Here is a 14,057-nt window from a genome sequence, read left to right on the forward strand (position 1 = left end):
CTCAGCTGACACAAGTGATTTGGAACATGAAGGATCTGGAAAATTATGGTATTTACAGATGTGGAAAACGAATGACCTTGTAAAAAAAATCGCTTTAATTTTGCTGTGTCCTGCCTTACCAAACTATTTGTGTAGCCAAGCACTTTACAAAGGAGCTGGTAGAGACATCTACAGTTAAAACTGCCAAGAGTTTCAGTATTGCCAAAAATTTAACTACCAGTCTAAAATATTCCAAACTTGCTGTCTGCCTCAAGCTGTAACAAAATGGTCCAGCAATGTTCACAAAAATGGTTATGAAAAAAAGAAAAGTATTTTTAATTAAAATTATTTGCCTCATTTTTTTGGAAGTAGATGTGAAATCAATGTATCTCCGCTTCAGTCTGCAATTTGCCTCTTGAGTGACCATTGGATTGCTTTTCACATTACAGACACACCTATTTGGCTGCAATATTAAGACCAGGAAAATCACTGATGTCAGTGGATGCTTTGCTATTGACTTTACTGAGACCAGTATTTTACCCATCAGTATCAACCACAGTACCATTAGTGGCAGATGATAAGGCATTGAGCGGAGCCTTTCGGCAGGAGAAGCAGCGAAGTCTTCCTCGGGGAGAGTGCAGATCAAAAGCCATTTAGCTACATGCACTGTAGCTACTGTGTTCAGCACCAAGCCCAGGTTAATAAGCTCTGAGAAATATTAGCTTGAGCACCATCCTAATGTAGTTTCCAGTAAGCTCTGAGCACAGGCAGAGCAGTCTGCCCCAAAAGGCTATGCAGACATAACACCTGTGGCATAGGAAACCGTTCTTCTGCAACATGAAGGATGAGAGCAGGTAAGGATTGAAAAAGGCAGAAAAAGTGTCTTAAAATTGCACACGTTAAGGACTGTGATGAAGGAAAACATCTTTCATTGCTAGCTCTGAAATGACTTGTGTCACAACACTATAGCACCTATGTACAAGAAGATCAAAATAAAAGCTGCAAAGGAGGTGTTTATTCAAGTATTTTATAGCAGTGCTTAATTATGCATATGAAGCTTTCCTTACTATTCCATGTCAATATATTTAACTACAAACATCCAGGCTTAGAAATAAATAAATTAATTATCCAAGAGGGGGTATAAATTGGTAAGAACCACTACACATGCTAGATTAACATGGGCTGTATCAGAGATTGTCTGACAGTGAGATAATGGTGTTGATTCACATGTTCAACATTATCACTGAACTTTCTGTGTTCAAACTTCAAATATCTACTGTGTTTCTACACCTACTGCATACTTTCAATCACTTCACATGCTGATGTTCAAGGAAAAATCTACCTTAGACAACCTGGAAATAACCCACTGAGATTAAACTCCTTTGTGTGGATATTTTGAGACATAGAGTGGTTCTGATTGTAAAATGTTATGCACCCTTCTATTGGATAAGATGTAAAAGTGAAAGATCATGTTACTTTACCAAACTTCCAGTGTCTTTGGAAAAGGTTTTCTTAATCTGAATATGCTGCAGATTGAGTAGGTTCCTCTGAAGACAGCTGTATTTTTTTGCTGACACTGTCAGGTGATGTGGTGCACTCTACCTCTACCAGAGGCAATCATTTAAAATGCACCACGTTTCAGCTGATCACTTCAGAGGTAAGGATTTTTCTGCTGTGTTTCCTGGGTCATTTCATTTTCAGCTGACATGAATTGTTGGCATTGTTCATCTTTTCCTAAATCATCTTTCTAAGTCATATGAGTGAAATCTTCAGCATTTGCCAACATTTATATGTACTGTTTATAAAGCTATAACTGGCAAATGTATTGCCTCTATTGACAAGCCACTCTCAATGAAGGAAATACTAATATTTTGCAAGGAAGAAAAATTAAACTGTACAGCTGTATCTTGTGCACAGCAAGGCAGCAAGTTAATATAACAACTAGCTGTAAAATTGTAGGTTCTTAAGAGTCACTCCTAACTCATCCCTGACTGGTAAAGTCGCACTGACTGCTGAAGTCAGGAGGAAAACAGTGATGAAAGCATCATCATCTGTTGTGCTGTGTTTAGAAGCCCAAATGTGTAAACAGACTTGTACCACAACAAAACTCGCAACGTGGGTATTCATCTCAATATGTGGGCCTGACCCTATCACTTATGACCCCGTGGGGAGTTTCAGACCCTCTGTATGGCCTTACTTTCTACAACTTTGAACATCTTTTAATGTGAAGTCCACTTGCTGTTAAAACAGACTTTGTCAGTACTTCTAGTTTTGTTGCAGAGTCATTGCCCTGACAATTGTTCCTTTGATGACTGCCCTTCTTTCAATTAACAAGTCAGGTCAGATAGGTGACATGAGAAAGGGGAAGATTGTGAAAGAACAAGGAACCACTTTTTCTAAAGAAACTATACTTCCACTAATTCTGAGATGCCACTAGTTGTCTGCATTTCATGCAGTTATCCAAGCATTTCAAGTCCGTGCATTTTGCTATAACTGTTCTAAGAGCCACAATAATGCAGATAATAGGCCTAAATTTTACCCTGGAATAAAATTCCCTTGCACAGGCAGGCAGCCATGACCATGGTCATGTAGAAGCCATTTGGGGGGTAAAGGGGATAAGAAATCATGGAAAAAGCCAGATGGCGTTATGGACCAGAAAAAGTGTCTGTGCTTACAGGCAACACAAGCTCCAGAGTTTTGAATACAAACCACACAGGCATTTCTAGGGAGAGACCACTGCTGTTTGCTAGTAAGCCATTATGCCTCACTGAAATTTAAATATTTTTGATTACTGCTTTAATAATAATTTAGTTAATTTACATGCAGCCCAATGGCAAAAAGAAAAAAAAAGAAACAACAACAACAACAACAAAAGACATGGAGCACTTCTTTTGAATACCCACAAATGCATCCATTTCATTCATTTAGAAACAAGCAATTCTGGAACCACAAACAAAAACCTCTTAATCAGCCCTGTGTCCACTTCACATTCATGCTGTTGTCCTCCATCTTTAATGCTATAATTGCTGCTCCTATATCCTGTGTGTTAACTCGATCCCTTTAGCCCTGCCAGCAGTACTGGCCTTCATCCAGCTCATGTGCTTCTCATGCAGGTTCCTCTGTTACTGCCTTCCCACACCTCCTTTTGCATGATACACCTACCCTGAGCTTTATCTGCAGCCTTTCTTCCCTTCATGTAGAGACCCACATCTACCGCCATGTCCATGAGGAATTTCTGCTTGAGTGCACAAGCAAATATAAACATCTGCTTAAAATAACACTTGCCTGAACTACAGAAGCCCCTCAACCTGTAGGTCTGCAGTGCTGACAGGCTGTCCCTGAAATCATGAGCCACTATTGCTGTTCTTGGTCGGCTGTTTACTTGCTCTTCTGTGGTAGCTCTAGGAGCAGTGTCATCTCTTGAAGGCAGAATATTTTTTAGCACATCTTGGTACACCACCTGGTTGCCAGAAGGTACGGTCTCATTCTAAACTGGATTTTTACACTTTATGGTATAGGATAATATAGCATAAGCTCTGGCCACTGTATTACCAGATGGAGTAGTTTATGGCAATGCAACACCTGTATTATGACTGCCTAGCCAAAAAGTATTTTAGATTTTCCACTGCTTCCTCAGCTCACCCTGGACAACTTCTGCCTCACCTTATTTCTGAGTGTTGCCACCAGCTCTTGGTGCTGTTGTCTCTTCAGGGTGGTTGGGCTGCAGGCCTCAGGTGGCCAAACTTGATAGTTCAGTAATGAAGTCCAAGAGGACAGGCTATAGGTGAAAACGGATGGGGAACCTGCTTCAGCTATAAAACTCGGCGCTTTGTTTGTCTTTGTGGGCGTTTTCTGTTTTATCTTGACACGGAGGAAAAAACCTCATGAGAAGACAAGGGAAATTAAGACCAGGCACATGGTGACACGGAAGAGAACGGAGGGGAGGGCACTGGGTGCTACATGGACAATCCATAGCAGTGGTTTGTAGCCAGTCATGAATTATGACAGGGCTGGCTGGAGGACATTGAGAGGGAATCCCTCACTCCTGACCGCCTGTGCCCTTAGCTCAGCTTGCTCACCCAGCATTGAGCCTCCTCTACCGCTCACCTCGAAGAGTCCAACTGTAATTCTGAGATGAAAGCTGTGAGAGTGTGGGAAGCCTCCAGCGGCCTCTGAAACACCCCTTTTTCTCTTCGGCTGCGTGTTTCTGCGTTGAAGACAGCAGGCCTGGTGGGAGCCGGGAACACACCGGGAATTTCCTTCTCGCCCATTCAGCCGCCCTCTAAATACATGTAGTAAACACAGGCACGCCGGCGCGGGCATCCCGACAGGAATACGGCCCGCGCAGCCCCCCTGTGCGGCGTGTCTGTGCGTACATGCGTGTGCCTGGCACAGGAGACCGGCACAGCCCCGCGCACCCGGCCGCGCCCGGGCCCGCGCAGGCGGAGCTCCGCGCCCGCGGCCCCGCCGCCCACTTGCCATGCGCTGCCCGCGGCCCTGCGCGGCGGGAGGAGGCGGCTGCCCGCGTCCGGAGGAGGGAGGGGAGCGCGGCGCGGCCCGCCCAGCCCAGGCGGCGGCTGTGGCGCTGGGGTTTCCCCCTTTCCCTGCCGCGTTGCTCCGCGCTGCGGGGGCTGAGGCGGGCGCGGCGGCGGGGCCGCCGGGGCCGGGGAGGAGGGAAGGGAGGAGGGGGAAGGAGGAGCCGCCGCCGCTCTGAGGCGGGCGGGTTGCACACACACACACACACACACACACACACCCAGGCACGCACACACAGGCACAGTGTGCGGAGGAGGAGGGAGGAAGAGGAGGGAGGAAGAGGAGGAGGTGGCCGCCTCGGCGCAGCCCCGGCACCCTGCGCAGCGCGGCGGGGCCGGCGGGGCTGAGGTAAGGCGGCGCTGAGGGGCTGCGCGCGCGGGGCGGCGGCGCTCGGCGGCCGTTGGGGGCGGCGGTTGGGGGCGACGGTTGGGGGCCGGCGGGTCGGGCGGCGGCGCCGCGTCCTTCCCGGGGAGCGGCGCTGCCCGTCCCGCCGCTCCGGCCGTCACCTTGGGCTCCCCGCCCGCCCGGGGCAGCCGCCCGGCGGCTCTGCCGGCCCCGGCCCTCCGCCTCGGAGGAGATGGTCGTACACACATACACACGGATGTCGGTGTGTACCCCTGTGACATTTTATAAGGATGTGTGTCTGTGTGTGTGCGCGTGTGGCCGGTGATTAAATGATTATTTTCGTCTTCTCTGCCAGCTGTGCAGCTCTCTGTAGTTTGAGTGTATCCGGATTTTGTCAGTGCTGGGCAGTGTGACAAATGTTTCTGTGTAGTTAAGTATAACTTTCTTGTGGTGTTTGTTTTTTTTTTTTCTTTCTTTGGTTTTGTTTTGAGTTCCCCCCCCCTTTTTTTTTTTTCTTTTCTTTTTCTTTTTTTCCCCTCTCTCCTTGGAGAAAGGAAAGCTCACCTTTGAAAATGGTTTTGTTTTCTTTCATATGTACTGAAAGGTGTGTCTGGATACAAGTGTTTGTGTTGCCTCTGTGTGTGTGTAGTGTACACAGGTGTTTTTCAATCACGCAATGGTAATTTTCAATGGAAGGTGCAGAATCAATGTTTCCTTTTTGTCAGCAAGGCTATGCTCTCTGTTTGATGCATGACTCTGAATTATATGCAGACACCTGTTACTTAATCCTGTTTATCCTTTTCAGTTACAGTTATCCGGCCTTGGTCTTTTTTTTTTCTTTTTTTTTTTTTTTAATCTAAAAATAAATTACAGATATTCTTTTATGCTGGCATTTTGTAGAAGCCCAGGAATCTAATACACTTCTGAGGTATATGATGTGTGCTTGTTAGGTAATATTTTCTCAAAGGGAGATTATTTTGGAAAGTTATGGCATAATCTTTATCTCCTGGGGAGTTTATATAATGTTAAAGTGTCCATGGGGATGCATCTGTAAGGAAGGCGGGCAGTAGGGGCTACACAAAATTAGTCTTGCACAGTATAAAGCTTTAGTAAAGCGTGCATCATCTTCTCTTAATACATAATGTTTGTCTTTTCCAAACCTCACTTGATGTTGCACCATGAAATTTTCAGTTTAATAATAGGAGTTAATGAGGATCCTGGAGAAAATGTCGCATTTCTCATTCCGCAAGAGGATGGAGCAGATTCTTTCATAAAGCATTTGTGTTTGTGGTTGTATTCTGTAGATTACTTGAACAGTTTTAGCAAGCTAATGATTATTTTCTCTAACTTCTGAAAGTGTAATGTGGACAGTATTTGCAGGTTTTCTTTGGATTCACAGTACCTAATATTGTTCTGTAGCACAAAATAATTACTGTTATACAGAGTTGGGCAATTTTGTATAATACAGAGAGAGTTTCTAAATATGACTTGGGAACAGATTTATTCCTCTCTGCAACTGATCATTTTGTAAAGTAATTAAAAATAAATTACACATTTCAGGGATGAGAATTCGCTTGCACAACTGTTAATACCACTCTGCCTTCAAATGTCAGTTTTGATTCATCTCTTGATGATACCAGTAAAAAACAGGTATTAATATGAAAGTCAAACCTCTGGTGAAAATATAACTGCACAGAGCTGTCAAAACAAAATTGTAAGATCTGGTTTGATTGCTGGATGTGGATATGTACTAAGTAGAGTAACAATGCCTTTTATTTTATAGACATGCGCCCACGCACAGGAGCTTTGTTCTAAAACAGCATTTTCTGTCATGAATTTATGCATAACCTACACTCTCTGCTTTTTCTTAGCATGCGGGGAAGAATAAACCTTGAAAGGGAAGAGAGAAAGACTAAAAGGAGAGGAGAGAGTTGATATGAATTTTGCTTACTGAGAGAGGAAATACCTTTTTGTTACATAGATCACTCAAAGTCACTGGTTGAGTTCTGCTTTCACCTTTTGTAAAATAATGGCAATTTGTTTGGGCTTAATATACTTCTCTTGCAGACTTTGGCCATTTGTTCCAATAATACCTGGCTGTGATGATAACTTGGGGGCTATGCTCCAAGTCTGTCAAGTATTTGTTATGGCTTTATTATACTTACATATAGGCTTACATATACTGTGTTGAAAACTTGTAAGGTTATAATTTCCATGCTTACTGAGATGACTTGTTTTGTATTTCTTTTCCATTTTTAACATGTCATTTTTTGTGTTCTACTTGAGTTGTTCAGTGGTTTACTTTCCTTGGTGGTTTTAACAGCTCTATTGCTATTCCTTGCTGTTCATAATTTGCCAAAGACTGAAGTCTGAAACTGCTGTTTTAATACTTTCCTTAAAATGCAATTAATCCCTTTTCCAGAGGAAAAGGGAAAAGGGACAGAGGAATATTTATAATATTTAAAAAAAAATTGGAGTAAAAGCTTCGTGCATCCTACTTAAGAGTGGTTAGTTATGAAAATGGATACCTCATTGATTTTGGAGAAGATTGGTTTCCTCTGTAGTTTGTATCATCTATCCCATTAGATTTGGGGATTTGTTTTGAATTAGTTTAGAAGTGAAATTTTCCAAATCATAAAATCTCTGGTTGGTTGTTAGTGGAAATCATTATTAAACGTTGTATAAGCATTATCTGCTGGATTGCTAATCAGTATCCTGGGCTTAGTTCCATTTTCTAATAAATAGATGCATTGTGCTACTTCAGAAATTGCAAAACTGATGGCTTGAGTTCGTTTCCTAATTTTGCGAGATACGTAATACACCCAGTTCTGAGAAGACTCTTTGATGTTGCAGAAGTTGCACATAGTGGACATGTTTATGACCCAGACTGTTAAATCTTCAATTGTACTGTTTAGGATATCTTATTTTTATGAAAGATGCATGCGTAACACTTAACCACATCAAAATGGCCTAAGTGCATGCATCAAAGGCTTGGATAAATTTTGATTGGGTGAGACTTTCTGAGAGCAGGCGTTGTGATCCTCCTGCTGCAGGAAAAGTGTGTGTTGGGTTGACTTTGTTGTGTGATTTTTGGACTTTGTATTCCCAAAGTTCTGACTAGTAGACTGTTTGAATATATGGGGTGGCAATGGTATAAATGCAAAGAATACAGTGCTTTGATATTAACCAGTCCGCTTTGCTTATGTTCTTGCCCTGTGAACACTAAGCTATGAAAATATCTCTTCTTGGTTCTCACCCATCTTCTTGTGATAGTAGCTTCTGGAAGTTTTGTAAATATGGATAAAGAGATTTGTCAAACTGCAGGAAAAGACAGATTCCCAGCCATTCTGGAAATAATTAATTATGCCTAGTAGTAACTTCTATGGTCCAGCAAGATGTGCTGCTGCATATGAGTGCCTGGAAGAGGGCCACAACATGGGGAAGAGTATCAGAACAGCCCTTTCACAGCTGTTCTCACAGCGCTAGTGCCAGGACTCTAGTTTTCAGGGCAAGATGCCCCCGAGCAGCTTATGAGAGGCACAGAAATAGATGGTGTAGCACAACTGTGGCTTCAGAGATTCCTCTCCAGCAGACCTGTGGGTGATAAGATGTTGATCTTTTCCCTGTGAGGTTGTCACTGCTGGGATCTTGGAGAAAAATCAATACTTACTCCCCTCCTTTTGAAGATCCACATCAGCTTATGTAAGGTAGGGAAGTGCTGTGGTTTCTCTTGTCAGTTTGACTATAAAAATCATTCTAGGTATCGTCCACTGAATGAAGAACTCAAGAAAACTTCACCTGCACAACAGCAAATAGAATCTTGGTTTTTGGAGAAGAATAAAACAAGACTCTTCCTTTCTACCGAAGAGCCCGAATGTTATGTAGTCATATTGTCCTATGTGCTTTGTTTTTAGGCTTGGATGAATGGAATTTCTGAATGGCTACATGTTTCATTTCAACTTTGGAGTTCTAAGAGGCACCAGTCAGTCCCTCTGTGGGAGGGAACCTGTTCCTGGGGAGGAGTGCAGGTGTCACTGGAAGGTCAGGTTGCCGTAATGTGGTGTATCTGCTCGTGAAAAGGGAGAAATGCAAGGTCTCCAGGTTTTAAGGCTGCTTGCCTTTTTGAAGGTTTAGGTTTCTGTGGCAGATGGGGCTTATTATGTTGATCTCTGTGGGGCTTCCCAGTCTTTTCCGTTGACAGTTACTGGTGTTGAGCTCTGTCTTGATCCTGTCGTCTTTCCTTTTATAGTAGCCAGTGATCAAAACTTGACTTAAGTAAGTGGTCGGCAGCTGTCGAAGTTAGGGCCTTACTGTCCATTTTATAAGGAAGCTGTTGCGGTACCACCATGATCACAGAATCCCAGAAGCAATCTCTTTGGAAAAGATCTTTAAGGTCATAGAGTCCAACAATTAACCAAGTTATGCCTTACCAATGAAGCCTTACACTTGGACAGTCAAGGGCTGCTTGCTTGGTCTGTTCTCAAAATAAGAGGTTAATTCTTTAACCAGTAACAATAACTGGGAGCTGTAGGCAAAAGAGGTGAGACAGTCTCTTTGGAATGTGGTCTGTTGTAAGGTCTGTTTGTGGAGTTCTTGAAATTAGTATTGCTGAAGTAACCACACAGCTCTGCCCTCCCATTTCTGAAGAAGCTGTCTCTATTCAGTTGACTTAGGCACTCTGAAATTGTAACTTTTTTGTGAGCTAACCTTGCAGCTGGCAATTTCAGAAGACCACGAGAAGATGTGTAATGTTATAAATTCTAGGTTCAGGAGTGACTATTCATATTGAATACTCTACATTGTTCCTTTTCAGATGTTGTACTGATAGGTGATTTATTTGAAAAATTGTAGTCAACACTTGGTGGTTGTATTCTGGTGTTTTTAAGTGTTTTTATGTGTAATACCATCTGAAAACAGGAAAGAGACAAAATTTACAGATGTCATCCACCTATCAAATGGTTATATTAAAGCATTTTTTACCTGCAGTTGGTCTATCAATGTGCCATCTGAGAGAATATATATTCAGTGTCAGAAATGTTTTCTGAAAAAAAAGTGGTTTTGAGGTTATATATGTTCTAATGCTTGAGCACGCACACAGCACTGACTGGAAGGAATCAGTCAGGAGGTTAGTGACTGATAAAGGGGGCAAATAGAATAAGGACTCGAAAGGTTAATAAGAAGCATCTCTTGGATTCCAGTGATCTAGACTATCCTTGATCTGTGAACAGTGTGATGTTGAGGAAAATATGTAACAAGGAAGTTCTGTTAGATGTAAGCTGTGGTTTTGAACAAGATAAGTTGGATGAAAGAGCTTCTCATAACAAAGTGGTAATTTTTCCTCCTTCATCTTTTAGGCCATTCCAAAACCCTACGGGGTTTTCTGTTCCCATTTTTCTCCTTGTTGAACACATTTATTTTTAATGCCTGATGTTGCCATGTCTCTCACATACGCTTTTTGGTTTTCCTTCCTAAGGTTGGGGAAGTTCATTAGTGATGTTGCTGTATGTCCTATACTTGTTGCTTGTGCATATCTTCTGTACTCTTAGCTGAGTCTGTGTCCTATATCCAGGATGTTTGCCTCTATCTCTCTACTGCGGCTGCAGCTGCTAAACGGAAACACAAAGAGGAAAGGAATCGGTAACTGTAGTAAGAACCTATTGTTTTGAAATACACAAATTAGGATAAAAGTTCTGAAAAAAAATCCCAAACCAAAACCAGAAAAAACCCAAACAATTTTGAGTATCGATGGGTTCATACAAGTTGCTTTTTTTGCTATGCAGACGTGATAAGGACATGTTACTCTAATTCTTACAGAATTCCTCTCAGAAAAGTGTGAGTGGAAATGGAGGATGAATGCCTTATTAAGAACAGGGAAATACTGAGTCATGGAGTGGTTACTCTGGCTAGGCTAATGGGATCTATTGAACCAAACAGAATTGGACCCCAATATCAGGGAAGGAAAAGTTTCTTGAAGAAAGAGGGGGAGAGATGGGGCAAGAAGCTGATGAATTCACAGGAGGTTTGTTTGCAGACATGACAATGAAGCATAACTGTTAAAGGGGAGGTTGGGTGGCACAAGGTGGTGATGAAATTGACTGCTTATTGCTCCTAAATCTTGATTGCAAGACATACAGGGGCTGCTGGATAATTTGATTTTTTATTTTATTTTTTTTCTTCAGATTTAGTTTTTAGGGTTTGGTGCAGGTTAATTGGGCACTCTGCTGAATTCGGAAAGCTCTACTGCATGTCTGACATTGCAAAGAATAGACTGAGTAATTACTGCTTTCTGGTCTTTCACTCTCTGTTATTTGTGTACCGCTTCCATAGCAAAATATGCCTAGGAATAATTTTCATACATTAAATGACAAGGGAAGATGGAATGTGATTGCAGGTATATGAGAGCAGATTGCAAATTAGGTGCTGCAGTCTGGCATAAGAGCTGTTAGTTGCAGGTAATGTGAATACTTTGGCATCACTGCTCAGCTTGTAATTCTCACATTGGAAATCTCCTGTATCCATGTAAGCTGCAGGTGCAGGGGAGCTCTTGGAAATTCCCCTCAGTGCGTCTGCCATCCCTCACATGATGTGCTTATCTGCTTTGATTGGTGAATCCCCATGCTGAAGCAGAAGGTGGGGGCTTCTGGGGGTGGGGGGAGAGGAGGGGAGTGATGTGACCTGGGAGAATAATTGAGGGCTCAAAAAGGGCAGTCTGAGTACGGAGGAGATTAAGCTGCTGCTTGTTGTTCTGGGGGCTGGTGGTGCCATATTCTCCCAGGCACAACAGCTGGGCTGTGAGACCCTGGCAGGCTCTTGTGCTTGAGAAGTAGCCCCTGCTGTACATCTGCATTCACCCCAGGGAATGACTGTTGGCCTTTTATTCTTTCTGCTGCAACTGAACTGATACAGTGATATATTTTTTTTTTCCAAATCCTTCAGATCTGGGAATATGTAGTAGAGTCTCGCTGTTCTTGTTTGCTGATGCTCTGGTTTTCAGCCATAAAATGCATAGTGGCTTTTTTGTTGACCTCTGACTACAGCAGACTGCAGGGAAGAGAAATAACTTCTGAGAAGACCTTGGCCCAGGTCAGAAAAAAAGTGGACATAGTTTTATAGTTTCAAAGGGTTGCTTCTTCCCTGCATTCAGATATCATTGGTAAAATGTTGCTAACCTTGAGCAGGCCCTTGTCTATTTGGATGCATTGTAAAGCATGTTTGGCCACATTTGCTTTTTTTTTAGGTTGGGGTTTTTTTTCCCAAAGTACTCAGATCTGTATATATACCTAGCCTGGCCAACAGGTATTGATAAAATGGTCTCCTCTGAGATATCCTAATGAGAGCATAAGGTTAACTAGGAAGAGTAATATAAAAATAGTTTGTGACTGTGCCATTTCATGTATGTGTCTTTATAAAAGAAAATCTCCAACAGCTAAATTAGTCTTTGCATCAGGTAACAGAAGTATTTGCACTGCTTTTAAGGGAGTGATAGCCATCTCTTCCCTCATGGAATTAATAAAGAATGGCAGCTCTTGGAAGAATTATACGGTGCTTACCTGAATTTGCCACAGCAAGAGCTAAAAAGTTGGTGTAGTACTGGTGAACTTGGTAGCCTGTATTGGTGCTTTGTGAATGTATGGATTACATATGTAGAAGAGTGTACCCCAAATGTCTCTCCTGTGACCTTAGCTGTTAATTCCTTTTGCATTGAAGAAGAAAGACACCTGCTGATCACTTAGATTTCTGGATTGAGCTGGTAGTAAAGATGTACAGGATGCTTAGGTGGACAGGAAAAAAGAAGTCTGTGCTGCAAGACTGTGGTCCCTGTGTAGATAGAGGAATCACAGCATGCATAGACCAGATTGCATATAAAAACTTAATCACCATTTCTCTGCTGCACCTACATTTTCATTGCTGATCCGTTCACTGAATTGTAGCCTTAGAAAGAAGAAAATTTGTTGCGTTTTGGCTACAGTGACAGTCTACTGGCTGATTTGTTCAGGGGTTTTGTTGGGTTCTTTTTCATTTGTATATTTAGTTGGTTTCTTTTAAAGGTAGATAAATAGGGCTGTATTTATGTGGATCCCTGTGAGTTTCTAACAGCTTTCTAGTGGTAAACTGAAAGCCTTGTGTAATGTAAATGCTTTTCCAGATAAGGGGAAATAAAAAGTGTAAGTTTGCAGTAAGTCTTTGCTGTAAAAACACACAGACTTATTCTGTAAATGCTTCTTGTATTTTAAAGCACATGAGGTAAAAGCAATACTTACATGAGGAGCTGTGAATTGGCGTGAAGCAGACTACTTATTGCCGGGGTTGTTTTTTTATAACTAACTTTGTGACATGTCAATATTAAAAACTAAATCAACTGAATCTGTAAAGAAATACATGCTCTGATTTATATATCTTTAATTTATTTATTCTCAGTTAAAGAAACAGTGCCCTGTAATCGTTGCTGATCTCATCGAGCATTCATTTCTAATTTATACTAGAAAAAACACTGCTCACTTTAATTTAGTATAACCACCTCCCCTCCCCACAGTAGAGCAACTGAAGGTGAATACTGTGAAAGCAAAGATATAATCACAGTGCTCAGATAAATATCTGATGTTAAAAATGGCTCTTGAATGGATCTGAAATAATGCAGAAAGACACACAGTCAGTTCTTCAGATAATTTTGTATCATGAAATGTTTGATTCCATGAGTAGCTTTCCATGATTCAGGTGCTGAGCAATGGGGCCATTTCTCTAAGACTTTGAGAACTGGAAAACAGATTTTGAAATTCACAGGTAGAAATGGCAGAGGGAATTCCAGTGCTGTGTTAACTGTTACATTATATGGTTTTAAGAAGTTGGCTCCATTCCACTGTAATTTAGTGTCAGAATTTTCACTGTGTACTTTCATGCAATTTTTACTCTCTCCTTCTGTTTTTTTGGTTTTTGTGGGGGTTTGTTTGCTTGTTTGTTTGTTCTTTTGTTTTTCTTTTGTGTTTTGTTTTGTTTTTTTTTCAGAATTGTTTTCTCTACAGAATGCAGTCTTAGTGCAACAAAATATAAGAGATTTTTCCGGTCATGTAAAGTTATATTAACCTTTTTGTGGCCTTAGTTTTTTGTCATTTTGTTAAGAGCTATGAATCTATGTACCTAAAAGTTGTTGAATTGTATCTCTGATATTTGTTAGGTGATCTCTACCTTAAAAAGTAATT

Source organism: Apus apus, chromosome 3 (assembly GCF_020740795.1).
Source record: "Apus apus isolate bApuApu2 chromosome 3, bApuApu2.pri.cur, whole genome shotgun sequence".
In the NCBI taxonomy this organism is placed as follows: domain Eukaryota; kingdom Metazoa; phylum Chordata; class Aves; order Apodiformes; family Apodidae; genus Apus; species Apus apus.